The following is a 16,013-nucleotide window of genomic DNA, read 5'->3' as shown; positions in this document are numbered from 1 at the left end:
TCAGACATAACCTCACTGATGCCAATTTCTAAATGGTTCTTTATTTTTATTTTTGGTTTTTGGTTTTCTTGAGACTCTCCCTGTAGCTTTAGCTGGCCTGGAACTCACTATATAGACCAGGCTGGCCTCAATTTCATAGAGATCTGCCTACCTCTGCTACCCCAGTGCTGGTATTAAAGGCATGTGCTACCACTCCCAGCCTCTGAATGGCTTTTAATGTCACATTATCTTCCTCTTTGACTAGATTATTTGGGATGTTTTTAAGTATTCACATAGTTCATCACAAAGCTACCTTTTGATATTAACTCCAACTGCACAGGTGTCACAGTTTAGATCTGGAATGTCCCTCAAAGGTATAGGAGACCAGGATGGTAGGGTCTGATGATCTGAAACTTAGGCTGAGATGGATCTGAAACTTTTAAGATCAGGCCACAATTTCTGCTGAAGGGAAAAGGCTACTGAACACAGTGCCTCAGAACCCTATCGTGTAGAAAACTGCATGACTAACAGAAGGAATTTGGCTGGGTTAAAAGTTTACAGTGCTCTTCGTTCTGAGGAAAAGCACTTGGTCAACAGCCCTTAGCTACCTCCTTGTTCTGAACAAGTAACTCTCAGCTCTCACTTGCAAAAAGAATAGGCCAAGTTAAAAGTTTACTCCTGGGCTAAAAGTTAAAAGTTTATTATGTTTAAGTAACTCTAGGTAAAGAGTTACTTAGAGTTTGCAAACAGTCCTTAGCTGACACCAGCTAAAAGTTACATGTCCTGCTTCTCATTTAATTGTGCCCTAAATCTTTGTATTTAACTGCCAAAACTGCACGTGGATGCCAGTTCTTTTTCTTGTATAAAAACTTACCGAGTTTTTTATTAAAGTTGACTTGCTGCCAGAGACTCAAATCCCAGAGTCAGATTCTGGGCCACCAATCTCACCCCTGGAGAAAGCCCCCCCCCCCACAAGGCGGGGAACCCCACCCCACCCCTGCACAAAGGCCTCATGTTGAAGGCTAGGTCACCAACATGTCGTGTTATTGAGAGGTGGTACAATCTTTAGGAAGTGGGACCTACTGGAAAGGATTCAGATCACTGAGAGATACCCTTGAACGGAGTATGGAGACCCGAACCCCTTCCTCCCTATATGCCTCACTTTCCAGCCATGAGGCAAATGGGTTTCCTCCACCACACATTCTCTCCTTGACTTGCTGCTTTAAACCATCTGTCTTAAACCTTCTGAGATTTCCTTGTGGCTCAGTGCATATGCAAAGGCAAAAAATGACCCTGATCCTTATGGACATTACTCCAAGTACTGCCCAGGTACTTTACAAATATCATCTCCAGTAATCTTGTTCAGATAAACACAACCAGACTTTTCAAATGTTCCATGGATATTTACAAAGACTATTAGCCATCATATATGTGACACAAATTCTGTCAAAATCCCATTTCATTACCTAAACTGGCAGTAATAACAGACACTGTGTAGGGCTTAAAGGGGATCACAGCTCATAATACCTGGAGCTCTAGACCAGTCATTGACATGAGTTAGCATTCAGTTTTTATTCTCCATTTTATTATTGCTAATAGTTGGATTCTGGGAAAATTTTGATAAACACTTCCCACTTGATGGTTGATTCTCCTTGAGTTTTACAGAGTTTTCTATTTCTCTATTAATATTATGGAACATGGCCAAAAATCAACCTCAGAGGTTTTAGCCATTTCTTCTTTAAATATTAGGACATGAAAGTTGTTAGATTCAAATGAAGTGATTTATGTCAACACTAACAAATAGATTAGCCTGGGAAGACATAAAAGGAGCTCCACTTACAGTATCTGAAAGAAACAAAAGCCTCAGCCAGGACTACAACCATGAGCAGGTCACACTGTCCCAATGATGTCACTGTGCATCAGTCACACTGACCCAAGGATGTCACCATGCATGAAGTGAGGTGATCGTCCCAAAGATGTCACCATGAATGAGGCAACTGTCCCAATAAGAGGCACACTGTCCCAAGGATGTCACTGTGCAACAGGTACACTGTCAGTGATATCACTGTGCATGAGGGTCACAGTCCCAAAGATGTCACTATGAATCAGGCACACTGTCTCAAGGATGTCACCATGTATGAGGTACGTGGTTCCAATAATGTCACTGTGGATGAAGCACACTGTCCCAAGGATGTCACTATGCATGAAGAACACTGTCCCAGTTTGGCTTCTAGCTCCATTCCAGACATTGCAGTAGCTGCTCCACACAATTTTTGGGACTCCAACTACCACAAGCTATTGTTAGCAGGATGGTGATTAGTGTGTACATTCCATCTTCTTCTGGATCTATGGAAACTAAGAATAAATAGCAAAATGTGGTTTCTTAGAAACCAACAAAATATAATTTGAAGAAAAACATATTGCAGCTAAAGAAGAGAATCAGAAGTGGATGAGAGAAAATGTACCTGACAACAGTTGACAAGCTACAGGATATCCCCTTCTGTCTCAGATTTTCAATGAAAACCAGTACTGTGGGGACTTTGATGTCTTCTTTGAAGTCCAAGAAAATAATTCAGATAATGCCTTTTTAGACTTTATGGCTCCACTTGGTTCACAGGAAGCAAAAACTCGGGCAAAGTAGCAAGTATGAATGTTAAGCATTCTTCCTTCAGCATCTTGAAAAATTAGTCACCATTGCTTTTATAAAATAGCAAAATTATCTTGGCTTCAAAGAAATAGGCTTATCATTGAAATAATATATTAGTTGGTGTTCTCGCATGCAAACAATCAAAGTAAATATGTAATCAAAATGTGAACATTTTGATTAAGGAAAATGGGAGGTGAAGTTAAAAACTTTAAGTAAATGTTACAGAATAGTATTGTTATCCACCAAGGCATTTTATGTACTTTAAAGATTTTTACAAAAAAGCAAAATTCCTTTTGATATCATTGCATAGTGTAAGGGTATCTGTAGTTCAACATAGAAGAATTAAGAGACAGAGAGAGAGAGACTCTTATTCCAAAATAAGTTAGTGAACATCAATGTTTCTGTTCTAGTTTGCTTGCACAGAAGCAAAATTGCTGTGACAAAACACTCTAACCAATACCAATTTGGGGAGGAAAGCATTGATTTTATCTTCCAACTCCTGGGTCACAGTTCATCACTGGGGGAGACCAAGTTAGGAACTCAGGATAGGAACCTGGAGCACAGACTATGGAGGGTAGCTGCTTATTGGCTTCCTCCCCCAGCCTGTGCTCAAAATGCTTTCTTATACAATACAGGATCACCTGCCCAGGGGTGGCAACCCACATCACTCAACAATCAAGAAAATGCCCCACAGACATGGCTGTAGGCCAGTTCAATGGAGGAAGGCCCCCTCTACTCAGGTGTGTCAAGTGGACAACTAAAGCTGTCCAGCACAATGTAGCTTTTTGATGTGATGCTATTGTTATTAAAACATACATGCAAGTTATGTTTATTGTGTGTTAGACATTTTAATCTCCTATGGTAATTTTAACATTCCCATTTTTTGTAGAAGAAACTTGTGTGTTCTGAACCACAATTTTTCTAGGCTTCTAAATATAACTTTTCATCAGAGATCAAAATAGTTGACTTCCCACAAGAAAGCATTAAATGCATTCCATTGACAGGTTTCTTGTTTACCTACACAGTTATGACATAGTCATGTTTCTACATTGCTATCTCAGTGAGATATGGATGGGTAAGTCATGGAAATAAGATGACAATTACCTTTAAAATGGCCCTTGCAAACAACTCAGGCTTTTAGTTAATAATTATACAATATTTTGTCCATCCTTGCTCAAGATTCATTTTCCTTGAATTTTTGTTAAAAGAAATCTTCATGGCTACCCCTGGCCCCCTTTACTATACCTCAGGATCATGAATGCCACTGTCTTTGATATCTGGCCTTTTGTTGCAGTTTAGGTAGTATCATGGTTTAAATGAGAATGATCCCAATAGGCTCCAAGTATTTGGACATTTTCCCCAGTTGGTGGTGCTGTTTGGGGAGGATTTAGGTGTGGCCTTGCTGGAGAAAGCACATCACTGGGGGCAGGTTTTAAGAGTTCTTAAACCTTGCCAGATTTCCTGTCCAGTTCTGCTTCATGTGCCTGCCTGAAGATATGATCATTCAGCTTCCTGTGTCTGTTTGAGCAACATAGCAAGGAAGCACAGCATGACAGGAAATTCCTTCACCAAAGAAATTAGCCCATTGATTTTCAACTTAGCCTCAGGCAAGCTCTTGGGCTGTGGTCAGACAGCATCCAGATTCTTTGCCAAAATATCTGAACTGCTGCTTAAATTCTTATTCCCTTCTGTAACTACTTTGCTCTCAGTACTATTTTCTTCTAGGCTCCTACTAGAGTGGCCTAGTAAGCTCTACTAAAAATATTCAACTTCTTTTCTAGTCCAAACTTCCAAAGTCTTCCACATTCCTGTAAAACCCATATGGTCAGGGGGATTCACAGCAACAGCCCACTCTCTTGTACCAAATTCTGTATTTGTTATTTTTCTGTTGCTATGATAAAACACCATGACCAAGGCAACTTATAGAAGGGTTTATTTGCACTTATGGTTGCAGGGGTGAGTCCATAATGGTAGGGGAGGCATGCTCAAAAATGGCTAGAGGAGAAAACCAAGTGATCACATTTCTTCCACCTTCATAAGTCCCCACAGTCTTTACTAGTCTCAATACTACCCAAAGTTTCAGACTCCAAAGTCTCTTCTGAGAATCAAGGAAATTACATACTTCCAACATACTTCTAACCTACTTCCAATATACAATGGAACTGAATACACATTCCTATTCCAAAAGGGGACATAATGAGACAATACTGGACCAAAACAGGTAGATTGTGTGAACACATTAATCCAACCAGAAAAAAAATCACTATCATTAGCATGCCTTGATTTCATCAGAAAGCACAAGTATCGAACAAATGAGACGACTTTTGAAATATTTTTTACTTCTAAAAGGACAAGAAACATGGTCCAAATCACTCAACCAAAAGATATATATATTATACTTTTGCCTTATACTACTTAATCTTTTAAATGGTTTTTTTTTGTTTTTTGTTTTTTTGAGACAGGGTCTCCCTGTAGCCCCAGCTAACCTAGAATTTACTAGGAGACCAGGCTGGCCTCAATCTCACAGAGATCCACTTGTCTCTGGCTCCAGAGTGCTGGGATTAAAGGCATGTACCACCACACCCGGCTCAAAATAAACATTTTTTTTACATTAAACTACTTTATCATAAAAAAGAACATTGTCCCAAGAATGACACTGTCCGTGAGACCCACTGCTCTAAGGATGTCATTGTACATAAGGCTCACTGTCCCAAGGATGTCACATGCATGAGGCACACTGGCCCAATCATATCACTGTGCATGAAGTACACTGTCACAAGACAAACTGTCACAAGATCACCATATGTGGGGTTCCCTGTCACATGGACATGATCAACAAGTGTTTGACAATGTCTGGCTGGTACCACCCTTGGCATTAATCTTTGTGGCTGAAAAATATTGTTTCAAAATATTTGATGTGGTTTCCTCATTTTTGCTTTATAAAGTTGTCCTCTGGAGGTAATGGAATACACATGGCATGAAAGCAGAAGTAGGGAACCATTTAATAGGAGGAAGGGAACCAATTGATTGGGTCAGAGGTGAGGGCAGTGGAAGGGGTTATAAATTAAAGTATAATGGCAAGTATGATGAAAGTGTCATAATGAGGCCCACTACTTTTATGCTAACTTAAAAATTAATTTAAAAAAAAAAAGAATTCAGGAAGTGTGGGCCTCTGCTCACTAATGATAATGAGTCATGGGTTGGAAGGCTAGGCCCAGTCTGGTGGCGGGAAGTACAAGGGAATGGTTCAGAGAGTGACTCTGCTCTGGTTTCTTCCATTTTTAGGCAAGATTTTAAGTGACAGTGAAATATTGCTGTCTAACTGGTTTTGGTCAAAGTTACAAAGTATTTTTTCCTTGGTGACATCAGAACATAATAATCCTTTAATATAAAGCAAACAAAAAAAAACCTTCCCCTTGGACCATTAAAGAAGAGGAAGATGATAAGGGAGAATGCAGATGAACAAAATATGGGAAACACATGTACGAAACTATTACAATGAAACACTACTCAGCGTTAGGGTCCGTGACTCGGCGGGTCTCTTCTGGAGAACAAATGCACGAGTGTGGAGATGCAAAAATCAAGCAGAGTTTTATTAAACCAGCTAGCTGTGGCCAAGAGCCCGCGTTTATACAACCAATAGTTTCAAAGCAAGCATTTCACAAACCAATAACTTCAAGAAAAATGCTACAACTCCCTTCAGGTGTCCCAATTGGGGAGCGATGGGTGGTTGTGCCTGGCATAGCCCTTCCTTGTTATCTTGTGTAAGCAGACATGCCTACGGTCATGACACAGACCAGACAGGTCAGGCTGTAGTACTTGCCCCTATCTCCGGATGCCTGTGTCTCCAGTTGAGTTAATTGGTTACAAGCAGTAAATTCCTCTTTCCCTAACACTCAGTATGATTAATATAAAATATAAACAAAAAAGGCCTTAAAATATGCTATCCTTTGTGTTTTTTAATTTTTATAAAATAAAAAAATTGCAGCATTTTTTTGTTTTGGGGGGTGGTTTTTGGTCTTTTTTGAGACAAGTTCTCCTTGTAGCCCCAGCTGTCCTGGAACTCACTATGTAAACCAGGCTGGCCTCAAACTCAGAAAGATCCACCTGCCTCTGCCTCCCAAGTGCTGGGATTAAAGGCGTGTGCCACCACGCCCAGCTAAAAAAATTGAAGTTTTAAATGTAATAAATGAATTAGCAAAAAATATATCCCCTTGCCTCAACCTCTTTGAATACATCCATAGTCTGTGTAGTACATGTTCCCACTGCAATCTATTCTACTCCCCAAAAATATCATCATTGTTTTGACAATGAGTCTCTTATTTAAGTTTGCAACAGATGTAACATGAACTGTGGACTGTGAGTGGCTATGATATGCAAGGGTAACTTCAGCAATTGTCACAAATGTCCTATTCTAAAGAGAGATAAGAAGAATGAGGTTAAAAGGGGATTGGGAACTATATGTCCTTTCTGCTCAATTTTGCTTTGAACCTAAAATTGCCCTAAAAATAAAATCCATTTTAAATAAATGATACATAGATGATAGCTATAGATAGATGATATAGATGATAGACAATAGATAGATAAATGATTAGGTAGGTGGATGCATAGACAGAAGTGATAGGTGAATTGGGTCAATTGGGAGAAAGCACCAGGTCACAGATAAAACTCCAGCGGGATGGTTTATTAGCAGAGGAAAATCACACAGGACAATTCCCTTCAGGATAGGTGTTCAGGTTTAGATAGCCCTGCCCCCTCACCAACAGGATCCCAAGGACTTCTCATGCTCCTGAGAAAAGGGAACCTAGCTGATAAGCACCTTGGTCTTTGAAGTCAAGAGAAGCAGACTTTTCTCCACTGTTTGGCCAACACAGCAGGCTTCCCCTTTGATCTCTAAAGAGGACAGGTTTTAATAGTCCTGCTCTCCCACTCCCCCCAACAACTTAAAAAAAAATACATCTTCCCACCTTCTGCAGGAAGCAGAAGCCTCCCTTTAAAAAAAGACCCCAGCTCAAGACCTGGACAGACATTTTCCATGCCTGGAAGGGAATCTGTCCCATGTGTTCCTTTGCTAATAAACCCTATTTTGATGGAGTTTTATCTGTGTCTCGGTGCCTCATCATTCATTAGCTCGTTCTCCACCAACTTTTTACCTATCAGTAGGGAAATTGTGAGCCCACAGGTTGTGGGCTGGGGGGGTCTTTATAGGTGGGGCTTTGGGGGATGCAGAAGGCTGGAAGATTTTTTTTTTAAGTTAGGTGGGAGAGAGAGAGCCCAGGGCTTATCAGACAGCTCCTGTTAAAGCTGCCCCCTTCCATCCCCTTCCATCAGCCAGGATCTGGGTTATGGGGTAAGGAATCTGTTTATCCTTTTAAGATCATCAAAGAGGAAGCATGCTGTGCTGAAGTGGCTCTTGCCTGTAATCGGGTCTCTGGTCAAAAGGTGGGATCTGTTTATCTTGTCTTCCAAGATCAGGGTGCTCATTAACTCAGTTCCTGCATTCTCAGGGGGGCTGCAAAACCAAGAGGCCCTGCTGCATTTGAGGTTGCTGTAGGTCCGAACCCTAACAGATAGATGATAGATAGATATATAGATGATAGATAGATAGATAGATAGACAGATAGATGATTGATAGATATAGAGGATAGATAGATGATAGATGACAGATAGATAGATGATAGATATAGATAGATAGATAGATAGATAGATAGATAATGAGATAGATAGATAGATAGACAGATAGATGATTGATAGATATAGAGGATAGATAGATAGATGATAGATATAGATAGATAGATAGTAGATAGATAGATAGATAGATAGATAGATAGATAGATGATATGTAGATAGATAATAGGTAGATACTTAACAGATCATATACACATTAACCCAAGAAATAAGAAACACACAGGAAAAGGGAAGGGAAGGAAAGATTTGGTGACAGAGTAAGTTGGCTACTCTGAGGCTTTCCCCACCACTGTCTCACTCCATTCCAAGGAAAAGCAAAAACCAGTGAGAAATGATTACTCATGCATGAAAACAGCTGCCTTGAGGAAGACTGGCACACGCAACACTGGTAAAGATGAAAGTGCAGAAGCACACAGTCAAGTTCTGGGCAAGGAATGAGAAGCACCATTGAAGAGTAAGATACGGAAGCTCCTTATAAAAGCATGTGTCATTACCCAGCATGTCCACACCTAAAGAAAATTCAAACACATACCCTAAAAATACTTGCATGAGAATACTTGGAGCAGCAGCATCCAAAAGAGAAAACAGTCTAGCTATCTTTCAGGGAGAGCAGAAAAGCAAACTGTACCAAAGAATGGTTCTAAGCAATGTAAATAAGCAGATGATGAACACACTAAGTTGAGTCTCCTAAAAGCTGCACTTTGGTGAGAAAAGCCTTATAGAAGAAGGAAGATGCAGTAGGAAAAGACAGGAGGAGCCCTTCTAGGATGGTGGCAATGTTCTCAAGCTGAATGGAGGTTTGCATTACAAAGCTGCATGCATTTGTCAAACTTAAGGAATAGATGCATAAGAGAATGATGTATGTAAATTATGCCTCTGAAGGAAAAATATAAGCAAACATTGAACTATAGTTACTGACTGCTGAAGGAAGTCTATCTATAGGAAGAAGCACATTCATGCCAAAGTGCACTTTGAAAGGCATCAAAAAATAAATAAATAAATTCATAGGTAAATGGGTAGACAGACACATGGATGGGCATGCTTAAGCCAGTATATAGATAAAGTGAAATCAGTATATAGTAAAAGTGAAATCTAAATAATGCTCATGTGGGTGATCACTGCAAAATACTTCAGCATCATAATATACTTGAATTTACCATAATGAAAACTGGAGAGAAAAATAATAATCAACAGAAATTTTTGTGTGTTTGAAAAGCTTAAAGTATAATTCTAAATAGCCTAAGAATCAAGAAAACCATTAAAAAAATATTTAGAACTGGAGCTGAAGAGATGGCTCAGCAGTTAAGAGTACTGGCTGGTCTTACAGAAGACCCAGATTCAAATCCCAGCACCTACATGGCAGCTAACAATTGTCCTTAATTCCAGTTCAAGGGAATCTGACACCCTCTTCTGAACTCTGTGGGCACTGCACAACAAGGGTACACTTACATACACGCAGGCATAACATTCATACACATAAAAATAAATCAACCAGCCTGGTCTACATAGTGAGTTCCAGGACAGCTGGGGCTACAGGGAGACCCTGTCTCAAAAAGACCAAAAAAAAAAAAAAATCAATCAAAAAAATTAGATATTTAGAACTGAATGATAACAAAATACTGCATATCAAAGCATACAGAATTCCATGAAAACAGTTCAAAATGAAATTCATTGCTTAAATAATAATATGAAAAATAACTGATAAAAATAAATGAATAGTAGCTGTAGTTTTATGTGAGAAAAATAATAAACCATGAAAAGAGTAAATGATAGACAAGGGGAGATTTTAATAAAGTAGAAAATATAAAAATAGAAAACTTGACTTTTGAGGAGTCAAAACATAACTCTCTAGCAAGATTAGTAAAGGAAAATGAGGCTCCAAATAGCGCTGAGGATGAGAAGGGCAAGTTCAGACCTGACAGAGGAGGCGCACCATCAGCCACTTCAAGATTAGATAGAATGCCTAAACTTTTAGATAACTATATGCCTAAACGGTTCTACACCCATCAAAAAACTAAACAACTTTATTTCATTAGATTGACTTAGAGTGTATAGTCCAAGTAGTCCAAGAATGGTTACAGCCACACTGGAGAGGCCAAGAATCTGGTAGTTGCCCACTTGATGAGGCTGGATGCCTCAGCAGTTCCAATCTGGCACTGAAGTCCTGGAGGATTCCTGGAGAGCTGCTGGTCTTCAGTCAACAAGAATGAAGGCAAGTAGGCAAAAAGCAAGTTTCCTTCTTCTGTGTCCTTTTACCTGGGCTTCTACCAAAAGATGCCTCCCACATTTAGGGTGGGTTGTCCAGCTTCAAACAATCTGATTGAAAAAAATCCCTTACAGGCACACCCAGCAGCTTGCATTTTAGTTGACTCCAGATCCAGTCAAGCTGACAAGATTAGCTTTCACAATGACCATCACAAGACAAAGGTGATTACTAGCAAAGATTCGGAAAACAAAGGCACCAGAAAAGCTTGTATTTGTACTGGAGACACAAAGTTCTGCAGCAAGCAGGTTTCTATTGTACCACAGGCCACCACTGGGGCTGCTTATCCCTGCTGACCTCTAAAATCACAGCTTCTTCCTGCCCTTTTCAGCACTAGACTCCTCCTTGCTCCAAGCTCTACCTATATGGACACATATTGCCAATAAAGACTTGGTCTGAATGTCACAAGAGGACTCATGGCTCCACTCTGCAGTCATTAGGCCTTTGTGAAGCCACCCAATGACAACTCCATCGTTTATCCATTAAGGGATAAACCTCATAAGAAACCTGGGTGCCGGGGCTGGAGAGATGGATCAGTGGTTAAGAGCACTGGCTGCCCTTGCAGAAGACCTGGATTCAAATCCCAGCACCCACATGATAGCTAACAGTCCATAACTCCATTTCCAGGGGATCCAGCGCCCTCTTCTGAATTCCATGGGCATTGCACAATATGGGTACACTTACAAACACGCAGGCAATACACTCATACACATAAAATAAAAATAAATAAATCAATACCTGGCAAGGTGGGTGGACACCTTTAATTCAAAATCACATTACAGACAGCACAAGAGTTAGAGCGAGATATAGGGGCAGCCTAATAGTGTAGTCTTAACCAAACCATCTCAGTCCAGGAGCCTCCAGAGTTTCCCAGACATTAACTTAGTAGTAGCTACCATGGAGACCTCCCAGCATTCATGGCAGTAACCAGAGCAAAGTCCTAAGTTCTGCTGAAGATGGGGCCTCAGAGAGTTTCCCCCTAGGTTCCCCTCCCACTGCCCCCATGCCCCTACCCATGCAGGTAGCTCTGCTGCAGTACCACTGAATCACCATGATCAGGAAGACAATGATCAGGCAGTAGCCAAGCACCAGGCCGGTGGTCCTGGACAAGGTCCAGATCTCAACAAGTAGAAGGGCCAAAGAAGGGTCTGTGGGTACAAACATGAGCAAGACCTTCTGTGTACCTGGGATGCCTGGGATAGGCTGACCCTGGGCCTAGATGACCTCAGCCTTCCAGTGAAGGAATGTAACAACCTAAGAAAATTAGGCCTCAGTGCATCCTGGGAAGGCTACTGTTCACAAGAGAGGACCTAAGGTATATAGGACAAGATTGTCCCTGAGGTCCAAGGGCTCAGGCACAGATTAGCTTATGTGGGAGAAAATAAAACTTATGTGGTAGGCCACAGGGATGCCCAGGTAGTAAAATGCAACAGTGATGTCCAAGAGTGAAGGCCCAGGTAATAAGATACAAGTATGAGCACAGGGGATGTCTCAGGATTGCCCTGTTCTCAGCTCAGTTCTAGTAACAGTGTCTAATAGGATACAACACACCAATGCCAAACCATATAGTCACCAAGTTAAAGGTTCTGAGAAGTAGTGCTTGTGACCTGGGAACTCTGTTCCCTATGCTTTTTCCACCCAGCCAACACAGAAGAGGGCTGAAATTCCCATTGCAGAATGGGTCCACCCTCATCAGCCTAGACCTGATCCAGAGGATATGCCTGTGGCCAAGGATTTCAGGGATCTCCAAGGAGAGCCAGAAATAAGCTCCACTTCAAGGCCACAGGGGATGATGAACAGCAGGAAGGTTAGATTGAAAAAGTCACCTACGTGATGTCATGGTCCCAGGGACATCTGCAAGAGAAATGAAAGATAGGAAGATGTCAGCTGTCCTTAGCAGCACAAATGTGTCAAGCCCTTGGAGGCAGCTCCCACCAGCTCAGCATGAGCAACATGGGAACATAGGGTAGAAGCCTGTGTCTAGACCACCCATTGGAACTCTGGACCTTAAGATAAGGGGCTTGGGGATCTATCTGAGCAGAGTAGGGGTGGGAACAGCCAAAAACCAATCTGACATCCTTCTCATCACTTCTGACCACCCACATACCCAGGCAGTACACACCTGCATCCTCCTTGTGAGAGCAATCTCCATGTCCCCACAGCTCCTGGCAGGCCCCAAGTGACTGTTCACTGCCTCAGCACCCACCTCATCCGGCCACACAGGTCCTGATCCAGGACCAAATTTAGCCCCCTGTATGGCAGCCAAGGCCTGGCGAAAGCCCAGCTGATGGCACACAATTTCTGCATCTGCCGAGTCCCAGGAGTTATCACACATGGTACCTCATGAGCCCATATGCCACAGCTCCACACGCCCAGAACAGTTGTCCTTACCCACAGACACACACAGTGCACCCTCCTCTGGAAAAGGAGCAGCAGTTACTACACTGATTCTGACAGACAAAGACAGGGAGACTGTGAGAGGCCCCTAGGAGGTTTACCCAGACAGCTGAGTATGGAGGGGCAGTTGGAGGTATGCTCAGGGCCCCGAGGAACTTCAGTACTTTCTGTGTAGGAAATTAAAGACTCTTATCAGTATTCCAAATTCAGATGCTTAAAATCTGAGAAATATTTTCTTTTCCTTGTTTTTGCTGTCTCTCCATGACTAGGAGTTTCTGCTCACTGGAGGGAAAAAAAAAAAAAAAAAACCTCTAGGTTTCAAAGGGTATCTACACAACCTGAGGGTTCCAAACACCATTCCTCTGTGTAAGGTCTTTTATAAGATGCAGGAAACAGGGATGGAGAGATGGCTCAGCAGTTAAGAGCACTGGCTGCCCTTGCAGAGGACCCAGGTTCAATTCCAAGCACCCATATAGTGGCTAACAACTGTCTGTAACTCTAGTTCTATGTGATCTGACCTCTTCTGACCTTGGAGGTCATTGCATGACAGGGGTACATTTACCTACATGTAGGCAATACACTCATACACATAAAATTGAACTAATAAATAAAATGGTTTTTTTGGTCTTTTTGAGATAAGGTCTCCCTGTAGCCCCAGCTGGCCTGGAACTCACTATGTAGACCAGGCTGGCCTTGAACTGACAGACATCTGCCTGCCTCTGCCTCCCAAGAGCTGGGATTAAAGGCGTGTGTCACAACACCTGGCAAATTAATAAATAAAATATTTTTTTAAAGATGCAGGAAACATTAGAGGTCTAAAATGATTCCAGATGATCCATACACAGCCCAGAGCCTCAGGGCAGTGGTACTCCTTAGAAACGTGCACACCTGCACACATTAGCCAGGCCTCCTCCCCTCTGAGGCAGGAATACTGATCCCAAGGAGATGAGGTGCACTGCCACAAGGATCTGTTATGTTTGTCTCACTGAATGGAGGCCAACCAGAAAGGCCCCAAGACAGGTGAGTTCCCAGGCCTAACCAGCAGCTGCCCCTGGTGCCTACAGCCCAACTGTTCACAAGGGACCGGCAGGGAGGCAGCAGTCAGGACTGGCAGACCCACCCCAAGTTCCATTGTAGAAAACTAGGTGTCCAGCGCATGGCTGACTGTTCTCCTGCAGCCTCAGATCTGTGACTCTGCAGTCAGAGAGGCCAATCAGCCAAGTAGAGCCTGGAAGGGATGGGCAATTCATTACAGGAACAGGATGGTGCAACCACCTGAGCAGACCATGCCTGCATCCTTTTTGTGCCTGCAGTGATGCCGGCCCCAATCCCCCGAAGGGCACTCCCACAACACAGACTCTGCCCACACAGTCCAAATCATCCATCCAGATATGCCCAGTCCATGACCCAAAGTGGGTGGCCCCTGGGGCACTGAGAGCATGGCCATAGCCCAAGTGCCATCACACACGGTGCCCCACAAGCCCTGATAGAATATCTCCAGGTGTCTAGCACAGCGTCCTGGGCCTGCGGCCAGGCTCACGCGCAGGCTCCCTGCAGAAAAACGCAGTGAGTACACCCTGAATGTCAGGAGGGAGGCTGGGGGAGTGGGAGCCCCACACTTACCAGAGCACACCACAACTACATCCCTAGACTCCCCCACAGGAACCAGTAGGGACTTGGACACATTGTACTGAGTCAGGTGAATCTCAGAGCCTAGGCAGCAGAAGTGGGTCAGCTGGGGCTGGTGCATCAGAGGCTCCCTCAGCCTCTCCACCCTATCTGCCTACATACCACACCAGCACTGCCAAGGTCCCAGGCATTGTCTAACATGCAGCCCCACAAGCCATCCAGGGAGACCTCCACACAGCCATCACAGTGGCTTTGCCCGTCTCTCAGCCCCAGGAAGTTGTGGAGACCTATCAGCGACAAACCCTAAAACAGAGAAAACAACCATACTGGATAACCCTCACCCACTGTCTCCCTTCCCCTACTCACACCTCTGTTCCACCTAAGTCTTCCTTTCTCTTCCACACTCCCAGCACTAGATGCACCCACCTGAGTAGACAGTTGAAGCTGAATTTCTTGGGATACACTCCTGGGCCCCCAGGGTGTTTACAGGAGAGCTCAGCAAATGGGGTTCTGTCCCCACACAGTGAAACACATCCCTCCAGATAGTAGTGTCTCCTCCCCCAAAATGTCCTCCTCTGCATGTGGCCACAGCATTGCCACAGTTGAGATGGTGACAGAGTACTGTAGTGTCTGCTAAGTCCCCGTGCATGGCACAGAGGGGCACCCAGACCCCCTGCACCTGGAGCTCCACTCTTCCTTCACAGTCATTGCTGCCATGAGCAGCCAGAATTCTGCAAGAGAAGCCAAGTCAGGGCTACCCCATATACCTGAGCTCCAAACTCTTGATGCCCAGTGGCAGCTCCTTATCCACAGGGCACACCCAGGCTAGGCACATACAGACTAAGGATACAGTATTACTTTGCATAACAAATGGCTAGGTTAGGCACCTCCATTGTACACAGACATACAGGCAGGTAGGCAGACACAGACTTTCTCTCTCTCTCTCTCTCTCTCTCTCTCTCTCTCTCTCTCTCTCTCTCCCCCTCCCTCCCTCCCTCCCTCCCTTTAATAACCAGTACACTTGTGAACAAAAATATCAAAGGAAAGAGCAGAGTCTCTACAAAGTACTTATATAAGCTGTGTAAAAAGCCATCACAATTCACAAATCACAGATTCTATATATTAAGTCACAAAGCAAGTTTCAATAAATGGTTTTCCAACAATGGTCGAGCAGGACCTTTGACTTATCTTCACATAGATGGAACTGATAAAAGAAAGGAGCCAGGGGCTCCTCCCAAGCCCATGAGACCCCTGAGGAACAGATCCTCAAACGACCTCAAGAGTAAAAACAAATCAGTTTATCTGGTCCAATTGTATGTCCTTAAACACCCAAAAGGGAAGTATAACCAAAGATTAAAGGGGCCAATATAATTTCATAAGAGCATACATATATAACTAAAAGCTACTTAA

At 42.9% G+C, this 16,013-nt stretch overlaps 2 pseudogenes; one reads left to right on the top strand and one right to left on the bottom strand.

Annotated features, from left to right (window-relative positions):
• Positions 1-1,548: 1,548 nt before the first annotated feature.
• Positions 1,549-2,735, top strand: LOC103725846 (annotated as a pseudogene).
• Positions 2,736-11,319: 8,584 nt separating this feature from the next.
• LOC103725862 overlaps positions 11,320-16,013 on the bottom strand; it is a 7,711-nt pseudogene continuing 3,017 nt past the window's right edge.

The sequence above is a fragment of the Nannospalax galili genome, unplaced genomic scaffold (genome assembly GCF_000622305.1).
Source record: "Nannospalax galili isolate Female #2095 unplaced genomic scaffold, S.galili_v1.0 scaffold49, whole genome shotgun sequence".
NCBI lineage: Eukaryota > Metazoa > Chordata > Mammalia > Rodentia > Spalacidae > Nannospalax > Nannospalax galili.
This window is presented reverse-complemented; position numbering and strand designations above follow the sequence as displayed.